The sequence below is a fragment of the Eutrigla gurnardus genome (genome assembly GCF_963514095.1).
Source record: "Eutrigla gurnardus genome assembly, chromosome: 16".
Classification (NCBI taxonomy): Eukaryota; Metazoa; Chordata; class Actinopteri; order Perciformes; family Triglidae; genus Eutrigla; species Eutrigla gurnardus.
Window position 1 is genome coordinate 13,522,350 of NC_139927.1, and position 21,507 is coordinate 13,543,856.

At 43.8% G+C, this 21,507-nt stretch overlaps 1 protein-coding gene across 1 annotated transcript in view; it reads right to left on the reverse strand.

Moving 5' to 3' along the window:
* Window positions 1-179, reverse strand: part of scara3 (scavenger receptor class A, member 3) — a 102,789-nt gene extending 102,610 nt beyond the window's left edge. Inside the window, exon 1 of the mRNA XM_084030546.1 lies at window positions 176-179. The gene's annotated coding sequence lies outside the window, so the exon portion shown is untranslated. The remainder of the gene's footprint in view (window positions 1-175) is intronic.
* Between the last annotated feature and the right edge of the window lie 21,328 nt (window positions 180-21,507).

A 21,507-nucleotide genomic window follows, 5' to 3' on the forward strand; every position in this document is an offset into this window, starting at 1 on the left:
TTTGATTGTTTTGTTCTGTGGTGTGCTTAAATATGTTTTATATTCATGATGCAATGACTATGTAATGCACACATTACACACTTGTCTTGAAAATGTATCGGGAATAACAATATAAAATTACTATTAGGACTAATGGCCTGTAAGACCTTGATTTTATAGGGATGTCAAACATCAATGTCTTTCATTCAGTCTTCTGCTACGCTTGCTTCTGTTTCCTTGGAGACTTCATTAGATTATTTATCTATTTTATCTCTGTTCATCCCAAATCTTATACCTGCTAAACCAAAGATGAGACCAGAAAGACACTTCAAGCTTGAAATATGAAGGTCTCATTTATGCAGTCATTGAAAACACTACCTACAAATTAGGCATTAAATGCACCTTTATGCTATACTGTGGTTATGCTGTAGAGGGCGCCATGTGCCTGTAAAATATGTAATGATGTCTAATGTGTTCAAATGTCCTCTCTGGTTTGTGACCTTTGAATGTAATTTGCAGAGGCATGAATTGATCTTTCCGAGTTTGTTGAATCATCTTGTGACCCTTGAGGTTTATCTTGGGACCCTTCGGGGGTCCCGACGCTGAGGTTGGGAACCACTGAATAATCAGAGCAAACGTAGGATATATATTTTAACGTTGTTTGCAATTCCAAGCAAAAGATGAACAGAAACTGACAAATCATTTTGTGCATTACATCATTTTGATGCTTCTAATCTAAGAAATGTGGACAAATTGGAAATTAAAACTAGAATTGGATTTGGTTTGAGGTTTTCGTCTGTTTTTTTGACAATGTGTCATACATTTTAAGGCTAATAGACAGCCTTGTAATCCTTCAGCAATGACCACAGAGCAGCTGCACCTCAGCAACAAACAGAAAACTCATCTGGGAAGGCTCTCCGTCCTTTGGTAATCCGACATAATTCTAATGTTGGGATTTAACTGCACATCCTGTGCTTCTTCGAAGCTCATTGGCAACAGCCAAAACATGACTGACATGGACAGTGTCCAGAGGTCATTTTAAAGGTCAAACAGCCAGAGACAAGCCTCTGAGAGGGTGTGGGTGGGTGGGAGGGGGACTGCCCACTCCTGAAGCCCCGATGTCAAAGGTCAAAGTGGACTTTCCAAACCGTCACCCTCGAGTGAGCCGTCAGGGGACACGAGTTCCTGCGTTCCTCCCCCAGAAACAACGGCTGTCAAACCAGATCGAGGACACACAGGGCGTCCAGGCGGGGGTTAAATTTGGCCGAAGCAGCATTCGGGTCTCTTGACCTCAGCCTGGGGGTCAACTCAATTTCATTTTAATCAATCCGTCGAAGGATTTTTCATTATGTACAAATGTGAAGCTGAATCGTTCATTGGATGAGGAAACAATATAAATAATTGTTGTGGTTGTTGTTTTTTACTTCAGTTGAGTACATTTAAAGTGGAAGGGTGTTAATGTAGACAGTCCTACAAGTGCTGTTTGCTGGGGCCCTTAGAGAGAGCTCATCCCAATACAATAGCCAAAGTAACTAATTTCACTGTAAAATCAAACACATTGTTGGTCAATATATATATATATATACAGGTAGGCTATTCATATTTGCCATATTCACCATTTTAGTTCAGGTTGTTATCGTATGCTGTTAGTTAAAAAAATATCCACTGTTATTATTTTCTAACCCATCTAATCATGAACAGACAGGAGATGTAGTATAAAGAGTGGCCACTATATAGGAAGGGAAAATGTCTGAATCAGAGAAACATGTTGAAGTAAGGCAGAAAGCTTTGTGACCAAAAAATGGGATAAAACAAGACATAAAGTCCATCTAAGCTAATTAAACATATACGCTGATGTATCGCCCAATAAGATCGTTACCACTCGACATTAAATGTATCAACACATCGGAGAAGCGCCATGAAACGCGTTTCTCAGTGACGAATGACACAGTTTATTGGGATTTAGATGAAATTAGATGGCAACAGTCCAAATGTCTCATTCTGTAAAATGGAACATTTGGCCTCGGGCTATACCAAATCTGTTTACCCGCTGATCCAGGAGCAGTTCTTCACCTCAGTAACCCGATCAGTGTTGTCTACTGTCACAAGCAGGGAGGGAGAGCGTGGAGGTGGTGGGATTGAAGATGGGAGAAGCGCTTTGAGGTTTCCTGTGTATTAAAGTCTAAACAGAACTAGATGACAAACAGGCACTTCCTCCCGTAAACGAAAGATTAGAAAGAGGTTTTGACATTATATCCCAAGGTAGCATTGTGGGTTCAGTGTTGTTTGCTAGGCCAGACCTCCATCAGTAGACACCAAAAAGCAGACTAGCTACCAATGTGGTGTGAACACATATTTGCAGCAGATATTTGGGCAAAGAAATAAAGCATCTGAATCAGAAGCTCATTAGCAGGGTTTCATTCCCGGTCGCCTCTTTTAAAGAAGGTCAGAGTTCAACAGAGAGCTCGCTTTTGTAGAAATCCAACAACCGCCGCTGTGACTGCGATGACAGACTGCCAACACCTCCAGTCGCGCAGTAATTCACATCCATTGTCCCTCCCTTCCTCCGGCCTTGGTGGCCATATTTGTGCATAGAATAACTCAGCACATGTCTTTTAATTATCTCACAGTGCTGCTGGAGTCCAGCTGCGACAGCTTCACTCATACAGTTCGAGAATAGAAAAAAAGAAAAAGCGTAAGGCAGCGCAGGCCAAACAAAGTGTCGGGGTTTTACAGCGGCTCCAGAGGGAAAGGACTGCATTGAAGCCAAAACACAATGGGATTTATTCTTAAGGCGTTACTGTATATTCACAACACATAATACTTTCACTAGGCGGTTCTGAGGATAAGAATGAAACTGTCAAGTCCCATTGTACGCTGGAGTTAGCAGAGGCCTGCACCTTATTTAAATCAGCCACCAGCATAACATAGAAAATATGCCAGTTCGTCATGTGTGATGCTGCTAGATTTAAACTGCAGATTGTGATTGAAACAATCGTTGTTTTGGTTTATTAAGCTGATGATATTGCAATCCAACAGTTCAATCAGTTTTTTTTTTTTTTTTAAATGTATAATGAGATGTGAGTTCACCACATGCAGTTTATCCCAGGAGAAAGACTGGGGCTTAAATAATCAATTAACATCATGTGACCAACTGCATAAATCCACCCATTTATTTCAATCCTTTGTTCATTTCAGAAATTTCGGAAACATTTAACACAAAGAAGACACAGCAAACCAAACTTAACCGGTTTTATTGCACTCAGTTTCTAAGTGTGAAAACAATACAAACAGTCGATGAGAGCACACTTTTGGTGTAGTAACTTTATATTATATGTATTTACGTTTAACATTTTGACGCAAAGTAAATGGTGCTGGACGTCTTAGCCCGGAGACTTTCTGCTGTCACCACCCCCAGATTGGTTTGCATTTGTGCATTTGGCATCCTCCAAATGTCAACGCCTCTGTCCTGTTCATGAGTCCTCTCTCGGCCAAGTTGCGCTCCTGTTGGCCCTCCGTAGGTCACCTTGTCAGGGGGCGTCTTAATTGGTCCTTCCAGGCAGGTAATTAGCTCTTGTGGCATGTGCTGTCCCATAGTGATGCGAATGACAGCGACACAGCCGCATCCCTCCCCCTCACCCCAATGACCAACACACACACACACACACACACACACACACACACACACACACACACACACACACACACACACACTCAACACTATGTGACCCAAGGAGTTGCCACATTCTCTGGTCATTCTTGGGAAAAGACAATAGGCCCGTCTTGTTAAAGTAGGCTCCCTCTCGGCAGGGGGACACAGCAGCTGCCCCATAGTATCAAGCTTCAATGGTCCCAGCAGCCTCACATGTCCAGTGGTCCTTTTAGGAGGGAGAATGTTACACATCATTCACAACTATTTTTGTACACATGTTCTATAATAAGTGTTTATTATGTACACTTCATCTTACATTTTTATTTTGATATTATTCTATTGTCTATTTTTTTTAATTTTGCATCTTGTTATTCAATTCAGCAGGTAAACATTCAATAAAATGGTTTTCTTTCTCACTCACTGTGATCTGAAATAAAATCTGTGTGCAGTTGTTGCACCATCGTCTGTGTTCCGAAGCCATATGTTCCATTTAAACTGATTAGTGTTGTGATTGGATGTTACCATTGCAGAGTTACACTGATGAAGAAAAATAATTGTTTGTTATGGAAAGGGCATAAGAAGCGAGAATATAATGAGTCAAAATCGTAAGGTTATTCATAAATGTGATCTTTCATTAATAGTCATTCAAAGCTTCTCAATCAACCCTCGAAAACACTCCAATCATACGACTCATGTTGTATCAGTCAGTTGACCGTCGTTCCTGTGCGCAGAAACAAGTCAAGATTGTCTAACCAGCTTATTCAAACTAGTTTGGAAAAACATCCAAGACAGAAGAAGCAGGTTTCCCATTGGCTGAGGATTCCTGCTCAGCTCCTTCTCCTGACCATCAAGACATCAGAGGAAGCCAGGTCTCCTCCAAGTCTTCAGACAACGTATGGACTAAATTGGGGGAAGAGCCACTATGAATGAAAGAAAGAGAGACTATGTTCAAATGTCAAAAAGCAGCAGTAGAGATCCAGAGATCTCCTCGTCAGAAAGGAAGAAGAGGAGAAGATGTACCTCTGCCAAAGAAACCGCATAGCAAACGTCAAAGAGGTGCAATAGAGACACATCTCCTCCCCAGAGAGGAAGTAGATGAGAATCTGGGAAGAGCTGCCGATCACCTCTTAAGAAGCTCCTTCAGCTGTGTTAGTAAGAAGATGGACAGGCAGGAGAAAAACACAATAGCCATGGAACATCAGGTCGCATCGCGGGCACCAACAAGTTTATTTTTCAGCTGAAAAATGTCCCACTCACTACAAATGATAGTCACATCATCATAGACACACTTTATCTTCAGTGAAACTGGTTTCCTGTTTACACTCCAGCCAGCACTTGAGATGTCCTAGAAAGTCAGAATACTGATGGGTGGTTATTAATGTGAGTTCCTGTGTATGACGTTTGTTTTCTCAGAAGTCAGCCCGAGATGTGCAAGTCATCACTTATCCTCACCCGTGAAACCTCTGTATCTAAAACCTACAGGCATCTACAATATCATGAATAATATTCTTCATTATAGTCGCATCACCTTAAGAGACTTCAAGGATGAATTCATTTTAAAGAAATGTCTTTTCTTTCTTTTTTCTCCCCTGGCTCATCTATACTCTGGGGAAACTTCCAGCTGAGTTTAACTGATTCCAAACTATTCTCTGCCACAATAGCTTCGCTCAAATTCCATTTCAAGTCTATTTGTATCCATGGAAGACAAACAAGTACCAGGAACCCCAGTGAACAGAAAGCATTGTGGGCGAGTTGCCTATTCTCTGGTAGAATAATGATGACAAAACAGGAATTCTGACCTCGTTCGGGGGAATGCATCCTGGGGCACGAAAGCAACAAGGGAACAGAACAATAATAGCTTTTGCTAAAAATATAAGGGCCTGACAGAGGAGGGTTTCCACCACAATGGCCTTGAGAGTTGGATATGGCAGAGGAGAAGTCTTCACTTAATACCACTACCTGGAGCAGAAGCACTGATGAACCCGACGAGTGTGCCATGTGCCACACACCTGACTTTAACTAGATACTGTATGTTATGAAGCTCTCGACTTTTTTTGCAGCGGTCGTTGCTAATTAATTGGTTGACTCTAAAACTGCCACCCTTCAAGTGTGAATGTCAAGGAATGTAAAGGAAGAACAGTTTCACATGATAGATTCTTCAATATTGAATATTGGTATGAGCTGTTCATCATCATTCAGAAGTGAATCTTTTCACTTTGACTTGGGACTCAGGTCTCAGTTAAGTCAATGCGTAGATAACATTTGTGTGACTTAAACCTGATTTTTTGGCCACTTGGGGGCAGCGCACCCTGCTGTAAACACAACACTCATATATCATCACTTGATTGAAGTTGAATATTGCAAACTTGTTAACACAATATATGAAGTTGTGCTACAACAGCAACCATCTGATGGAAGAAAGTCCAATACTAACTCTACTTTTAGCTCATTTTTGCTACAAGAGCTGAAAGTAACCAAAACCACACATGAATATAATCTCAAAATATTGACTTAAGTTTGTTCTGTTCTATTTAATTTCATAGAACCGTAATTACATTTGTAACTTTCGATTTAAATCCAAGTACATCTGTAACAAAACACTTTGTTCACTGAAACTTGGATGTGAATATATTTTAATTCCTTTTAAAAGTCCTATTAAAATATATTTTATAATGTGCCACAACGTGGACCTCACTCCCGTCACCGTCATGTCTTACTGTCTTCACCATGGATCCGCCATCATCTCCATCTCATCATCACACCCGCGCCACACAACATACAGGCGTCTGTGCTGCGTTATCGAGCGCCCTTTTTGACACCAACCCTATTTCGAAATCCAAGCTCACATGGGAGGATATAGGAGCGTCTCCTAGACAAAGCCGGTGGCGGCTGAACGTCCAGACTGCCGGACGGGTGAATGCCATCTTGACCCACACCCCGAGCCTGCTAACAGGGGTACAGCAGCCACCTTGGTTAAGTGCATTCCCTGAGCCCCTGGCCCAAATCCCTGCTTGACCCTGGCTGATAAACTATGCTATGGATAGACCACTGGAGAGTTTTTCCCTTTAAAATAAGGGTTTGTCTCCACAACAACAACTATGGTGGACGTTGGAAGAGGGGGGCGGGGGGGCCTCCCGCATGAGGAAAACGCAGACGGAATCGTGGAATACAAAAAATGATAACAATCGATATTTTCAAAAAAAAAAAAAAAAAAACCTTGTCGAGAGTCTCTATAGTGTGCACCGCTTCATCCAGCGTCTCTCCTCTGTTTGTTTCATGGGGGGGGGGGGGGGGGGGGGGATGGTGGCCCGCAGGTACTTTTTTTTGTGCTGCACCTCTGCCCATTTAGCCATTTATCAAACTGCTTCTAATTCATATTTAACAACAGACTATTTTGATATGATTAAAAGTCAGAAAGTTTCACATATGAAAATAAATAAGTAGGTAAAGTAAAAGGAACATACAATATGTGACTGATTATATACAAAAAATTTGAACAAGCAGAAAAATCAAAGTGAGATAGACGACATGAAAAGACAGACAGGAAGAGAAGGTTTGGGGGCTTCAGGAGGCTTCAGGAGGCTTCAGGAGGCTCCAGGTTCGGCGTGGAGCTAAGCCCGGGCAAGTCTGGCCTGCGTCAGCCGCATGCAGGCTGTAATTGGTCGTGACTTTGAGGAGCCTGCGCCCGCGTGTTTGTGGAAGGATGGGATTAACACGTTACGGGTGCCCCAGGATCCGGCTCGAGGAGCTGATAAGATTTTTTGGAGGCCCAAGACAGGAATTAGTTTCAGGAAAGTCCAAGATGTAGAAAAGAGAGGATGTTTGTGCCGCTGACTTTGTTCTTCTGAAAGAAGCTCAGATTTCCATGTTGACAAAGAAGGGACCCATACAGAGGCTGTTTTCATACAGTCTGTAAAACCAGCAGAAATGATTCAGTCCTCTGACAGCCAGTTAGTAACATAATGTCACGGCTGCCTTATTCACCTCAGATTTTAGTGTCCAATCAGTTCAATAAGGTTTGACATGGTAGTGAAAGTAACAAAGTAGGCTGCATTTCAGGTCCCATATTGTACAAATTTAGCTTTTTAAAAGGTCTGTGTATATAAAAAACTGTGAAAGCATCAATCAATCCACGGACAAATATTCATAAACTGTGTTTTTAAAGGAGTCATGGGAATCTCTGTAAAGTTGTGATGTCACTGTTATACGGTCACTGGTGGAAGTGCCGGTAAATTCTGCAAAGTTGACACATCCAGTGAGGATGCAGTTGCAGTGACCTTAAAGACAGGGACAGAACGGATGCAGAAGACCGGAAACGCTGACCAATCAGAGCAGACTCGTCCTTTTCAGGATCATTAAAGAGACCGGCGCTAAGGCGGAACATTTTAGAGGGGGAGTACAGATATATTCATTATTTGAAGAACGTGAAAGCATGTAAATATGTTCCAGTACATAACCAAATTATAAGTATGAACCTAAAAATAAGCATAATGCATCTCCTTTAACTCAACTATGCAATTTTGAGGTACTTATAATATTTCATGCTACTTTATTTTGCTATTACATTTCATTGCATTGTACCTTTTATCCCACTACATTTAATTAACAGTGATGGTTGGTGTTCAGATTAATCCTTTTGTGGCTTTTGACCCCGAAATAAATGTTGGTGGCTTTTAGTGTTCCAAAAGGAGACATTTCTCCTAATATTTCACAAACCATTACAAGACAAAAGTTGTATAGAAGAACTTTGTTTGACTTCTTTTCTTTCCCATTAATCATCTCAAGAGCCCTCAGATTTCTCTTTTGATGCTTTGAAGTTAGGAATGTAACTGCATATAAAGGAGTTGAAACTCAAAGTGTTCTTGCTTTGTCAGGGTGACAGACGGGGGGAAATTTGCAATGAAAGTTGCAAAAGTCCAGGATCTAATTGACCACAGATTGTAAACAAAACAGAAGCAAATGCAAACCTGTTGCAAATATGGATCACTGCTAACTCAAACATATTGAAAATGCTTACATTTAACCATTTAAACCACAGACTGTGCCTTAACAAACACTTAACACTAATTTGTGAGGAATATTTGTTTTGACATCCTGTCATTATCATACCTAATTTTTCTGCCATCATTTCTTTGTGTCCAGAAAGCCAGAGCAGGTTGACTCCTGAACAATGATTGAACTGTGCAGCCCCCCGCCCCTCCCCAAGCCCTCCATCTTATCGTGTCCTGCAGCTTGGCTGGATCGGGCAATATAAATTGGACGTGCCCAGAGAAGAGACGCCGGTTCCTCTTTTGGGTCCACACATTGTTTCGTCTAGGCCTGTATTTATTTAGATGTAAATCAGCCCTCAAAAAGTGTTACGTCCTGTCCTTGTGTAGCGGACTGGGGCTCATTTGTTGGAGGAAGTCAGCCCCATCGAGATTGGAGCTCTGCAGATTGTTTACCATTATAAGGCTGTTATTGATGTGGGGGGGTGACATCATGCGGCCTCACCCTTCAAGGCAGGGTTGGTGAGAAAGTGCTCCCACGCCCTTCTTCTGTTCATTGCCCAGCACACGGAGGATGCTGGATTTTTTATATGGAGCCGTATTGGGCATTTATATAGTTGCACTCTACACACAGGGCCCTAGTTTCGTAGACCAGCGCAGGGCGGCGCAGGGTGGCGCAGCCGGCGCAGTGCAAGTTTCGACCCGCGCAGCCTTGCGCACCGTCAGTTTGGCAGTTTGGTAGATCGCCTGCGCCAAGATGGGTGTGGCGGCGCAGCAGGGGGAGGCGTCACAGATTCAGCTTGGCGTAGCGGAAGTTTCGTGGCAAAAAGCCTCGCCGAGACTGCGCTGAAAGCTCGCCAGCTCCGACCTGGTCTACTTTCGGCGCAAGGCGTAAGGCGTAAATAAAGTCCATTCATTCAATGCGAATCACAGCTGGCGGATCGGAAGTTTGGCTGACGGCGCGCAGTGCGCACACGTCACCGAGACCTCACAGGCAGGTTTCCACAGTTCCAGGCACATTTAAATGCAATAAATAATCACAACAAACACTATTTAATGCAACTGATTGAATCAACACATGAATTTATATCTATATAGATTGTCCCGTCGCATCTGACGTCAGATCAAAGGCGGATGGCACGCGTAACGGAAACTCAGCCTCTCGGACCAAAACATCTCCCTCTCTCTCTCCTGTTTTTTATAATATGGGCATTGTTATTATTATGATACGCACGCACAGCGCGTGATGCGCGTGGTGGGAGCGGCGGCGCTGCTTCTGTCATCGGGTTGTCAAGTGACGGAACTTGCACAGAACCTCCCCTAACGCATTAAAGGTGAGGAGAGGAGCTCATTTGATTGGTGAAGATCTGAATCGGCTGTATTAATCCCAGTCCACGCCTCGTCTCCTCCTCGTCTCCCACTCACGCCTTCTTCTCCTCCCTCTTTCCCACTTGCGCCGGTGGGCGAGACGGGAGGTGTGCCTGCGCGAGCCTGCGCGGTGCACGAAACTTGCAAAGTCCAGGCGGACACACCCCGTCGGCGCGGCGCAGGTGCGCTGAAAGCTGACTGCGCCTGGTCTACGAAACTAGGGCCCACAGACTCAACACACTGGGTTAGAACAAGCTCTTAATCCCCATATCAATTAATAATCACTAATAAAATATTTTTGGACATAAGCCTATTGAAGTTACAAGGGGCCAGTTAGCTTAGCTTAGCATAAGGACCTGAGGCAGGTGGATACAGCTAGCCTGGCTTGGTCCAAAGGTCACAAAAAGAAAATCAATAACATGTCGTATCTAGTTTGTTCAATATGTGTAAAAATCTAAAGGTACAGTCTAAAAATGACACATTGTGGTTGTACAGGATTGTTAAGTGGTGGACTATTTTTTTTTGGTCAGGAACAGTAACTTCCTGCAGTCTTCACTCTCCCAGCCAGGAAACACTATGGCCCACGACTCTATCTCTTAATATTTAAAGGTATAATATGGAACAAAAATAATCTATCTGCCTCCGCCTTTTGCTTTTTTCAGGACTCTTCTGGGCGTCGCCAAAGAGCATTTGACCCCAATAAGCAGCCCGTTGTCATTCCCAAGTCAAACGCCACCGCCATGTCAGGTCGCTCAGCATACCGAGGCTCTCTGACCTCACAGACCTGACACAGAGAGAGCAGGCAGGCCACAATGGGATGAAGCCTGCCTTGGGCTGCACTTATTAATAATCCGACACCTTCCCACAGGTTTGTGAGGAGGTGTCGTTTGTGCTTTAGAAAGTAACAGTCAGAAAATAATGTGTTATTCTTTTGATTCATGGCTTGGTTCTCACTAATGCTGGTCCTGCTCTTCATTCACTCTCTAGCTGGATCAACCACTTATTAACTTATCAACTTATTAAATGTTGGGAAAATCCTGTAATTTGACAAAAAATAAATGGCATTGGCAATATCAAACAAACGCCATGTCACTGTCTGAAATCTGATGATGAGGACTCTGAAAACAAGCTAGTATGTGTGGACCTTTAGTCCTTTTGTCAAATTGCACGTGTTGTTTCCATCATTAATATTTGTAAAGCAGGAAAAACAGTATAGGGCTGTATTTAGTTATAATCAGTTGAGAACAACAAACAATGCAGATTTTGCATCTGAAAAATATGCTTTCCACACTATGTGGAAATAAAGTTTAAATGGTCAAATCAAAAGTACACAGTGAGTACTTAAATAAATATTGTCCTGTTGCATTGACTTAAAAGGTGTGGAGTAAACTAATAAAACACACAAAAAAGAAGAACACACAAACACATGAAACATGGGGCCCTAGTTTTGTAGACCAGGCGCACTCAGCTTTCAGCGCACCTGCGCCGCGCCGACGGGGTGTGCCGCCTGGACTTTGCAAGTTTCGTGCACCGCGCAGGCTCGCGCAGGCCCACCTCCCGTCTCGCCCACCCGCGCAAGTGGGAAAGAGGGAGGAGAAGAAGGCGTGAGTGGGAGACGAGGAGGAGACGAGGCGTGGACTGGGATTAATACAGCCGATTCAGATCTTCACCAATCAAATGAGCTCCTCTCCTCTCCTTTAATGCGTTAGGGGAGGTTCAGTGCAAGTTCCGTCACTTGACAACCCGATGACGGAAGCAGCGCCGCCGCTGTGCGTGCGTATCATAATAATAACAATGCCGATATTATAAAAAACAGGAGAGAGAGAGAGGGAGATGTTTTGGTCCGAGAGGCTGAGTTTCCGTTACGCGTGCAATCCGCCTTTGATCTGACTTCAGATGTGACGGGACAATCTATATAGATATAAATTCACGTGTTGATTCAATTAGTTGCATTAAATAGTGTTTGTTGTGATTATTTATTGCATTTAAATGTGCCTGGAACTGTGGAAACCTGCCTGTGAGGTCAGCCAAACTTCCACTCCGCCAGCTGTGATTCGCCTTGAATGAATGGACTTTATTTGCGCCTTGCGCCTTGCGCCGAGAGTAGACCAGGTTGGAGCTGGCGGTTGGTCTCGGCGAGGCTTTTTGCCACGAAACTTCAGCTACGCCAAGCTGAATCTGTGACGCCTCCCCCTGCTGCGCCGCCACACCCATCTTGGCGCAGGCGATCCAAACTGTGGTCGAAACTTGCATTACGCCGGCTCCGCCACCCTCCGCCACCCTGCGCTGCGCCACGAAACTAGGGCCCCTTATCTCGTCCTCACCATTTGCTCCTAAGTCATGTTGAAGACCCCTTCCTTCCCTCTTGGAGTCATAAACTAACGACCTGGTCTGCTGTCATGCAGAGAGAGGTCACATGAACTCTGCAGGAAATCATGTTCGCATTTTGACCAATCCAAGAAAAGGATGAGATATGTAGTCAACATTAGTTTAAAACCATCCATAATAATCATTGAGGAATTAAAAGCATACTGGCGAACTTCCTGTCGTTCTACGCCGAAGAACAGAGGAGTTACCAAAAATGCTAAAAATTAACATTGTCATTGTAATGGACTTAACTAATGCACTCACGCAGTCAGACGAAAATATGTTTGGACATTAATCTGCCCGCATCACCGAGGACAAAATGCTTACTAAGTTACCAAACTTGTTTGGGCTAGCTTGATAGGTTTGCATTGTATGTGTTGGATCAAAGTTCCTTTCAATTCTACCAAAAATATTTAGTTCAAAATGATTTGTACAGAGAAATGTTTACAGAGTATGTTTCATTTGTTTTGACCTACCATTCTGTGTGAGAACTATATGCAATGTGCCAACTTTGACCATAACGGCGAGATGGTGTTCAAACGTTCTAGTCATAGGATTGCATTTTGTTTTGTTTTACAGTTTGAATCATAAAGATTTCGGACTGTAACTCGAACGGGTCCCTCCTGGACACGCCCCCTCGGACATCTCACTCTCTCTCTCCAGTTTTTCATATCTATCCACTGCTAATAAAATGTGCCGCGAGCTGGAACTGGAGTTGGGGCTGCAGTTGGTCTGAACGGCCCGTGAGGTCCCGGTGTCCCGCCGTTCCGGTGTTAGACGGGGAATCCGGTGCTGGACGGGGAATCCGGTGCAGCTGTGGAGCGCAGATGATGAAGACGGTGATGATGATGATGAATGGCCTGGCCGGCTCGTCTATTATGTCTACTGCTGTGCGCCCTGACCCTGCTTTGTGATAGACATGCCTAAAATGTGCCTACAATTCAGAGTTTACATACTCAGAGTTGATTGAACTAATTCCAAACGGCTGTTCTGGAACCGAAAACTCAGAGTTGGTTGACTTGGAGTTCAGGGTTCAGAGTTGGTTGAGCCTGTTTTCTGGAACGGGCCCCTGGTGTCACATTCTAATTAGCTAATTAACTCAAAACACCTGCAAAGGCCTTTAAATGGTCTCTCAGTCTAGTCTTGTAGGCTACACAATCATGGGGCAGACTGCTGACTTGACAGTTGCTCAAAAGACGATCATTGACACCTTGCACAAGGAGGGCAAGACACAAAAAGGTCATTGCTAAAGAAGCTGGCTGTTCACAGAGCTCTGTGTCCAAGCACATTAATAGTAAGTCGAAGGGAAGGAAAAGATGTGGTAAGAAAAGTGGATAAGCAATAGGGATAACCGCACCCTGGAGAGGACTGAAACAAAACCCATTCAAAAATGTGGCGGAGATTCACCAAGAGTGGACTGCAGCTGCAGTCAGTGCTTCAAGAGCCACCACGCACAGACGCATGCAAGACATGGGTTTCAGCTGTCGTATTCCTCGTGTCAAGCCACTCTTGAACAAGAGACAACATCAGAATGGTCTCACCTAAAGACAGAAAAGGACTGGACTGTTGCCGAGTGGTCAAAGGTTATGTTCTGATGAAAGTAAATTTTGCATTTCCTTTGGAAATCCAGGTCCCAGAGTCTGGAGGAAGAGAGAAGCACAGAATCCACTTTGCTTGAGGTCCAGTGTAAAGTTTCCACAGTCAGTGATGGTTTGGGGGGGGTGCCATGTCATCTGCTGGTGTTGGTTCACTGTGTTTTCTGAGGTCCTAGGTCAGTGCTAGCCAGGCTAGCGCCGCCTACTGGTTCCGGCAAATTTAATTTGCCTCAACCATATAGTCAGGGAACTAGCAATGCGTTTCGGTTTGCTCCGTCCGCCAGAGCGGACGGACCAATCAGCGAGCAGATGTGGCGATGACGGGCGATGACGGGCGATGACGTCGAACTGAAGCGCCCAAACTGAAATACCGGTGTAGTTCCCAAGCTGCGGTAAACAGTTGACGAGATGGATGTCGGCGAAGCTATACGCTCTGTGCTTGAAACTATTCAGGATATTAAAGACTTAAAGCCAGAACAAGAAGCATGTTTGACGAATTTTTTGGAGGGCAAAGACGTTTTTGGACTTCTTCCTACCGGGTTTGGGAAAAGTTTAATTTACCAGCTGGCCCCGTTAGTGGCGAAGACATTATGCAAGCCAAACGCTAATGCTAACCCTATTGTCATCGTTGTGTCCCCCCTGCTTGCCCTGATAGAAGACCAGATTAAGGAGGCAGGGATACTGGGTGTAACAGCAGGCTTTGAAAGCAGACTTTCTGTCTTACTGTCAAATATAATCTTTGAATGCGTTATTGTTCCTTTGATGCGTAGATTTGAGGAACAGAAACGACAACACTCGTCAATACACATGTTCTTCTTCTTGTTGTTGTTTTACGGCGGTGGGATGTCAATAGCCTACACATGTTTTCAATATGCTCAAAAAGACTACAATGCTAAACCACCCGGCTTCCGGCGCATAGCATACGTCACCGCCAAGCAGCAGCGATTAGTCGAAGCAAACGGAAGCAACCGCCTCCCGGAAGCAAACGAATCTCTACGGCTCGTGTTCAGACGCTATATGAAATGTAATGAAGTAAGCGTCTGATGCATCAGGCTAGGTCAGTGCAGCCATCTACCAGGAAGTTTTAGAGAACTTCATGCTTCCTGCTGCTGACCAACTTTATAGAGATGCAGATTTCATTTTCCAACAGGACTTGGCACCTGCACACAGTGCCAAAACTAATGACCATGGTTTCCCTGTTCTTAATTGGCCAGCAAACTCCCCTGACCTCCACCCCATAGAAAATCTATGTGGTATTGTGAAGAGGAAAATGAGATATGCCAGACCCAACAATGCAGAAGAGCTGAAGGCCACTATCACAGCAACCTGGGCTCTCATAACACCCGAGTGCCAAAGACTGGTCGACTCCATGCCACACTGTATTGCTGCAGTAATTCAGGCAAAAAGGAGCCCAGACCAAGTATTGAGTGTTGTACATGTTAATACTTTTCAGTTGGCCAACATTTCTAAAATCCCTTTGTTTTTTTAAATTGGTCTTAAGTAATATTCTAATATACTGAATTTAGGATTCTCATTAGTTTTCAGTTATCATCAAAATGGAAAGAAATAAACATTTGAAATATATCCATCTGTGTAATGAATGTATATAATATGAGTTTAACTTTTTGAAGGGAATTGCTGAAATAAATCAACTTTTTGGATGGACACGGACACACTTTTATGACCCAAGTTTGACCCTAGTTATTTTTAAGGTTTATTACACTCAACAAAAATATAAACGCAACACTTTTGTTTTTGCTCCCATTTTTCATGAGATGGACTTAAAGATCTAAAATTCATTCCAGATACACAATATTACCATTTCTCTCAAACATTGTTCACAAATCAGTCTAAATGTGTGATAGTGAGCACTTCTGCTTTGCTGAGATAATCCATCCCACCTCACAGGTGTGCCACATCAAGATGCTGATCTGACATCATGATTAGTGCACAGGTGTGCCTTAGACTGTCCACAATAAAAGGCCACCCTGAAATGTGCATTTTTTTGCTTTATTGGGGGTCTGGGGACTCAGAACCAGTCAGTATCTGGTGTGACCACCATTTGCCTCATGCAGTGCAACACATCTTCTTCGCATAGAGTTTATCAGATTGTCAATTGTGGCCTGTGGAATGTTGGTCCACTCCTCTTCAATGGCTGTGCGAAGTTGCTGGATATTAGTGGGAACTGGTACACGCTGTCGTATACGCCGGTCAAGCACATCCCAAACATGCTCAATGGGTGACATGTCCGGTGAGTATGCTGGCCATGCAAGAACTGGGACATTTTCAGCTTCCAAGAATTGTGTACAGATCCTTGCAACATGGGGCCGTGCATTATCTTGCTGAAACATGAGGTGATGTTCATGGATGTATGGCACAACAATGGGCCTCAGGATCTCATCACGGTATCTCTGTGCATTCAAAATGCCATCAATAAAATGCACCTGTGTTCTTCGTCCATAACAGATGCCTGCCCATACCATAACCCCACCACCACCATGGGCCACTCGATCCACAACATTGACATCAGCAAAGCGCTCACCCACACGACGCCACACACGCTGTCTGCCATCTGCCCTGAACAATGTAAACCGAGATTCATCCGTGAAGAGAACACCTCTCCAACGTGCCAGACGCCATCGAATGTGAGCATTTGCCCACTCAAGTCTGTTACGGCAACGAGCTGGAGTCAGGTCAAGACCCCGATGAGGACGACGAGCATGCAGTTGAGCTTCCCTGAGACGGTTTTCTGACAGTTTGTGCAGAAATTGTTTGGTTATGCAAACCAATTGTTTCAGCAGCTGTCTGAGTGGCTGGTCTCAGACGATCTTGGAGGTGAACCTGCTGGATGTGGAGGTCCTGGGCTGGTGTGGTTACACGTGGTCTGCGGTTGTGAGGCCGGTTGGATGTACTGCCATATTCTCTGAAACGCCTTTGGAGACGGCTTATGGTGGAGAAATGAACATTCAATGCACGAGCAACAGATCTGGTTGACATTCCTGCTGTCAGCATGGGCAGTATAAGGTACACCTGTGCACTAATCATGATGTCAGATCAGCATCTTGATGTGGCACACCTGTGAGGTGGGATGGATTATCTCAGCAAAGCAGAAGTGCTCACTATCACACATTTAGACAGATTTGTGAACAATGTTTGAGAGAAATGGTAATATTGTGTATCTGGAATGAATTTTAGATCTTTAAGTCCATCTCATGAAAAATGGGAGCAAAAACAAAAGTGTTGCGTTTATATTTTTGTTGAGTGTATATTGAATGTAGTAAGCACAATTTTGGAAGACCATTGAAATGAAATGAGTGAAAGTAATATGGTCTTTAATGTAAATGTCAGAGAATCAGCAGGACACCACAGGGAGTTAAACCCCATCCCAGTAAACTAGGAGTATCAACTACCAGTGCCTTTTGCTTTTTTGAATGACATGTAAAGTAAAGCAAAACCTGCATTAATAAAAGCACACGAGTGGCATTATTCGTTTGTATGCCATTGTTTTGGTAGCCAATTTGGAATGCAATTACTTTAGACAAAATTCAGTATCGTTTGTATTCAGCCTGTTGGATTCCAAATTCCTCGCTGAGCCGTGCATGCTTTTGTTTTGCGGCTTTGTATTTGGTTCAGCAAATAACCTCCAGACATTTTAGGATTTCTGTTATGTTCAGTTCCAGTTTTTTCTGCTTAAGGAATATAAGCCTAATTGTGCCGTTTGGTTGTGTGTTTAATCATTTGCATTGCCAAGTGATTCATGACCTTGTTATAGAGTACATCCACTTTCCTTTGCACAAATGTATACATCTTCCTTGCAGTTCTATACTGACATCATTGTGCCTTGTCTTGTCCGAATACTTGTTTTGACTCCAATTTTTGACCTCTCTCCACCTTTCTAATAGTTCTTCTCATGGACTCAATACTGTGGATAATAACTTGTAGTCCGTTTCTCACCTCTTGAATTTGGGGAACCACACCTGGTACACCAAGTTTGAATACCCAGAAAAGACAGTTTCCATGATGGCAGGAATCTCTGCATAATGCTGGCAAGGCAGCTGTTACCATGGCAATACTTGGATGACAGTCACAAATTAAGCTTACTTTATGTTATCAATATTATTCTTTATACAAAACTAATTTTAATGGGCATATTATGTTTAATTTTTCGAATTAGTTGGGTGCTGTTAATTTCTCCAGGAGGAACAGTTAATTAGTTTAGAAGAAGTTAAAGATGTCAAAACTCATCTACAAAAAGAAGTCACCTACTGTGGCGTCACGAGGGATGTGCTCTGGGCATAGGGATGGACGATATGGCCTAAAATCCATATTGCGATATACATTGCAGCCTCTTCCGATAACGATACATATCACGATATATAAATTATATTAGAACCATTTCAGAACAGGTTACAGGTTTAGACTCTAAACGCAGTGTGAAGCCAAGCAGTCAGTCAAAGCAATGGCTACGAGGCAACGCAGCCGTTTAGCAGTTAGCGGCAGAGCAGCTAGCGGTGAAGCAGGCAGCGAAACCGCGAGGCAAAACAGCGAGACAAAGCAGCAGTGATTTCTTGCAGGTTAGCGGTTGCTATGTTGCTACACAGTTGTCTCTGTACTACAATAAAATAACAGATATTAGCAACTTACGAGTGGCTGGAGGCAGGGCCGTAGCCAGGATTTCAAAATTAGTGAGGTCCGTCCCAGGAAAGACACCCCTTTTACCAGTTTTTGCACAAACCATACCAAAATATCACCTACAAAAATAAGTACACTGATACACTTGTTAGCAAAAAAAGAGTGTTTTTATTGTGCTAGCAGTGTGTGTGTGTGTGTGTGTGTGTGTGTGTGTCAGTCAGTCTCCACATGCTCCTCTCTCTGCATTGGCCCTCTGAAATGACATAGAATACACAAACATAAGTTAAAATGATCACCCCGAGTACTTTTGCAACAGAGAATCTGTATAACATGAATTACCTTTTGGAGTTGAAGGTTGTCTGTGTTTCTGGTCCTATTTGTTCTCCTGTCTGTGTTTCTGGTCCTATGTGTTCTCCTGTCTGTGTTTCTGGTCCCATTTGTTCTCCTGTCTGTGTTTCTGAAACCCGCTGTTGTTCTGACTGAACTGGTCCTCCTGATTCTCCACTCCATTTTCTCTGTTCATCCATTCCACTTGGTTTTCCACTCTGCCCTATCTCTTCTCCTCTCTTCTCCTCTCTTCTCCTCTCTTCTCCTCTCTTCTCTCGTCTCTCCTGTCTTTCCACATATTTCTTTGCTCTGTCCTGTCTCTTCTCCACTCTTTGCAGAGGCTCCGCACTTCTTTCTATCCTCCTGTTTCCTCTGCTCATTCTCCCCTTCTCTGTCCTCATTTTCACACGGCCTGTTTTTCTTTTGAACAAATGAATCCAACGTACTATGTTGAATTTTTTTTCTTTTTGACATTTTTCACTCTTCAGACAATCACTGATTTGTTTTTGTTTTTTTCTTCTGTAGGGGGAAATCAAAAGAGGTTGATAAGACCTTATTGATTATATACATAGGCCTAACATTATAAGCCTATGGCCTATGAGAGAGAGACTGTTCTCATCATGATCACTTATTATCTTATTGTTTACACACACACACACACATACACACACTTGCTACGCTATGAGCCTTATGGTACAGACACACCATCTCCGGCAACAGACGTCAAGTGAATGGATCCCATTCATTGTCTATGTAGAGCAGGAGCTCCGCATGATGGATAAAGCACGTCCAGAAACTTCGTTCAAACTATCAAACTAGGCAGTGTTGATCAAATATGAATCCCGATTCTGTTACTGCACTACACATTTCCCGCCTCAAATGTTTTCAGAAACATGCTTTAGCGTGTAGTTTAACTGTAAAATGAGATCGTTTGTGGCCCGGCCGCCATGTTGGAAACGGCAGAGCGAAACTCATGTCCCGCCCACTTCGCAGGACGTCTATCCAATTGATCCAACTTGAACACAGAACTGCCCACTCGCCGGTTCGTTCGGCGGTCCGTTGCGTCCATATTCGTCGCTGCCGGAGTTGGTGTGTCTGTACCATTAGGTTACCAACTCGCGGTGAGATACCGCCAGCCAGGGCAGCCGGCATAAGGTTTTATCTCGGGAGTCAGACGTTTAGCGTTCCCGTGACCGTCCACAATATATTTTACCGACCTCCCCCGAGTTTTGCCGTCGCTCTCTCGTCTACTTGAATGTCACCCGGTCTGACTGCTGTCTGCCGGACTCCATCCGAACGCTCCTCATACGTTCGGCTACTTAGCATACTGTGTCGACTAAGACCGAAAATAGTGGATCAATACTGCAAGTTTACACTGTTGGATCACGTCAATCATTGGTTTAACTTGTTCTGCTTGTAGCATAATATTTAAAAGCTGTCACTCACCTGTCAACTCGCAATATTGTCTGTGGTCATCTCTTCTGTAAATTTCCTGCGACTTCCGCCGATAGATAACTTCCGGTGGTTTCAAAATAAAAGCTGTCCGGTAGCGGTGTGTTAATATGCTGTTCGGGGGCCCAAATTTTTACCGAGGTCCGGACCTCGGTGACCTCATAGCTGGCTACGGCCCTGGCTGGAGGCAATCACGGTCGGGCATGGGGTGGAGCAACGCGATCCGCTACACGGCAACCAGCAGCGGACCGTAAGCGGCACACAACCAGCAGCGAGCAACGTGCAGCCAGCAGCAACACCCAAGCGAGCCGCTGAAATAAAATAACCAGAATGAAACAAGTCGAGGGACAGCGTGAGACCAGACTATAGTGGCCACCGGCAGCCTACCTGCCACCAAGCAAACGGAAGTGACGTGACCCAGCCTACGTCAGGCAAGAGGACGGTGCCTTCTGCCTTTATAAGGTGCACAGCAATTGGCTGGAGAGAGCCACACAGCTGGAATCCATTAAGCATTCCATTCACACACTACCATTGTTGCCATGGTAACAGCTGCCTTGCCAGCATTATACAGAGATTCTATTTTTAAGAGGGATGTGATGTCACATGTGATGTCATGGCTTTGATCCCAACATCAAAGCAATATTCTAAATGAGAAAGCTATAAATTCCCCCTGATACACCATTCACTATACATCAGTATTTTCATCTGGATATTACTGCACTGCATTGATAACCTTTGCTTCAACCCTGACAACTTGGTTTTGTGTTTCTGTAGTTAAAAGCTATATCATGGCCACGTACAAGAAACAAGATATGCTTTCTCTAGATGAGATGACCGTTTTGCTAGATCTTTCGACCACATTGCTTGAGGCTTCAAATACAAATATTCTGAGGGTGGAGAGAGATCTCAATAGAATAGAACGCCCAAACACGATTTATGACAGTATTATGTCAGATAATAAAGCTGTGAGGAAGAGTTATAAAGACCTGAAAAGGAAAGTGGCTGTACTCACTGACAAGGTCGGAAATTACAGACATATGGAAGACCTGTACAGAACAGTAACAGAAACTAATAATAGAATTGAGTTTGAGAAGCAAAATCTGGAACTAAGACTTGCAGACCTCACAAAAATTCTGGAGAGTTCAGA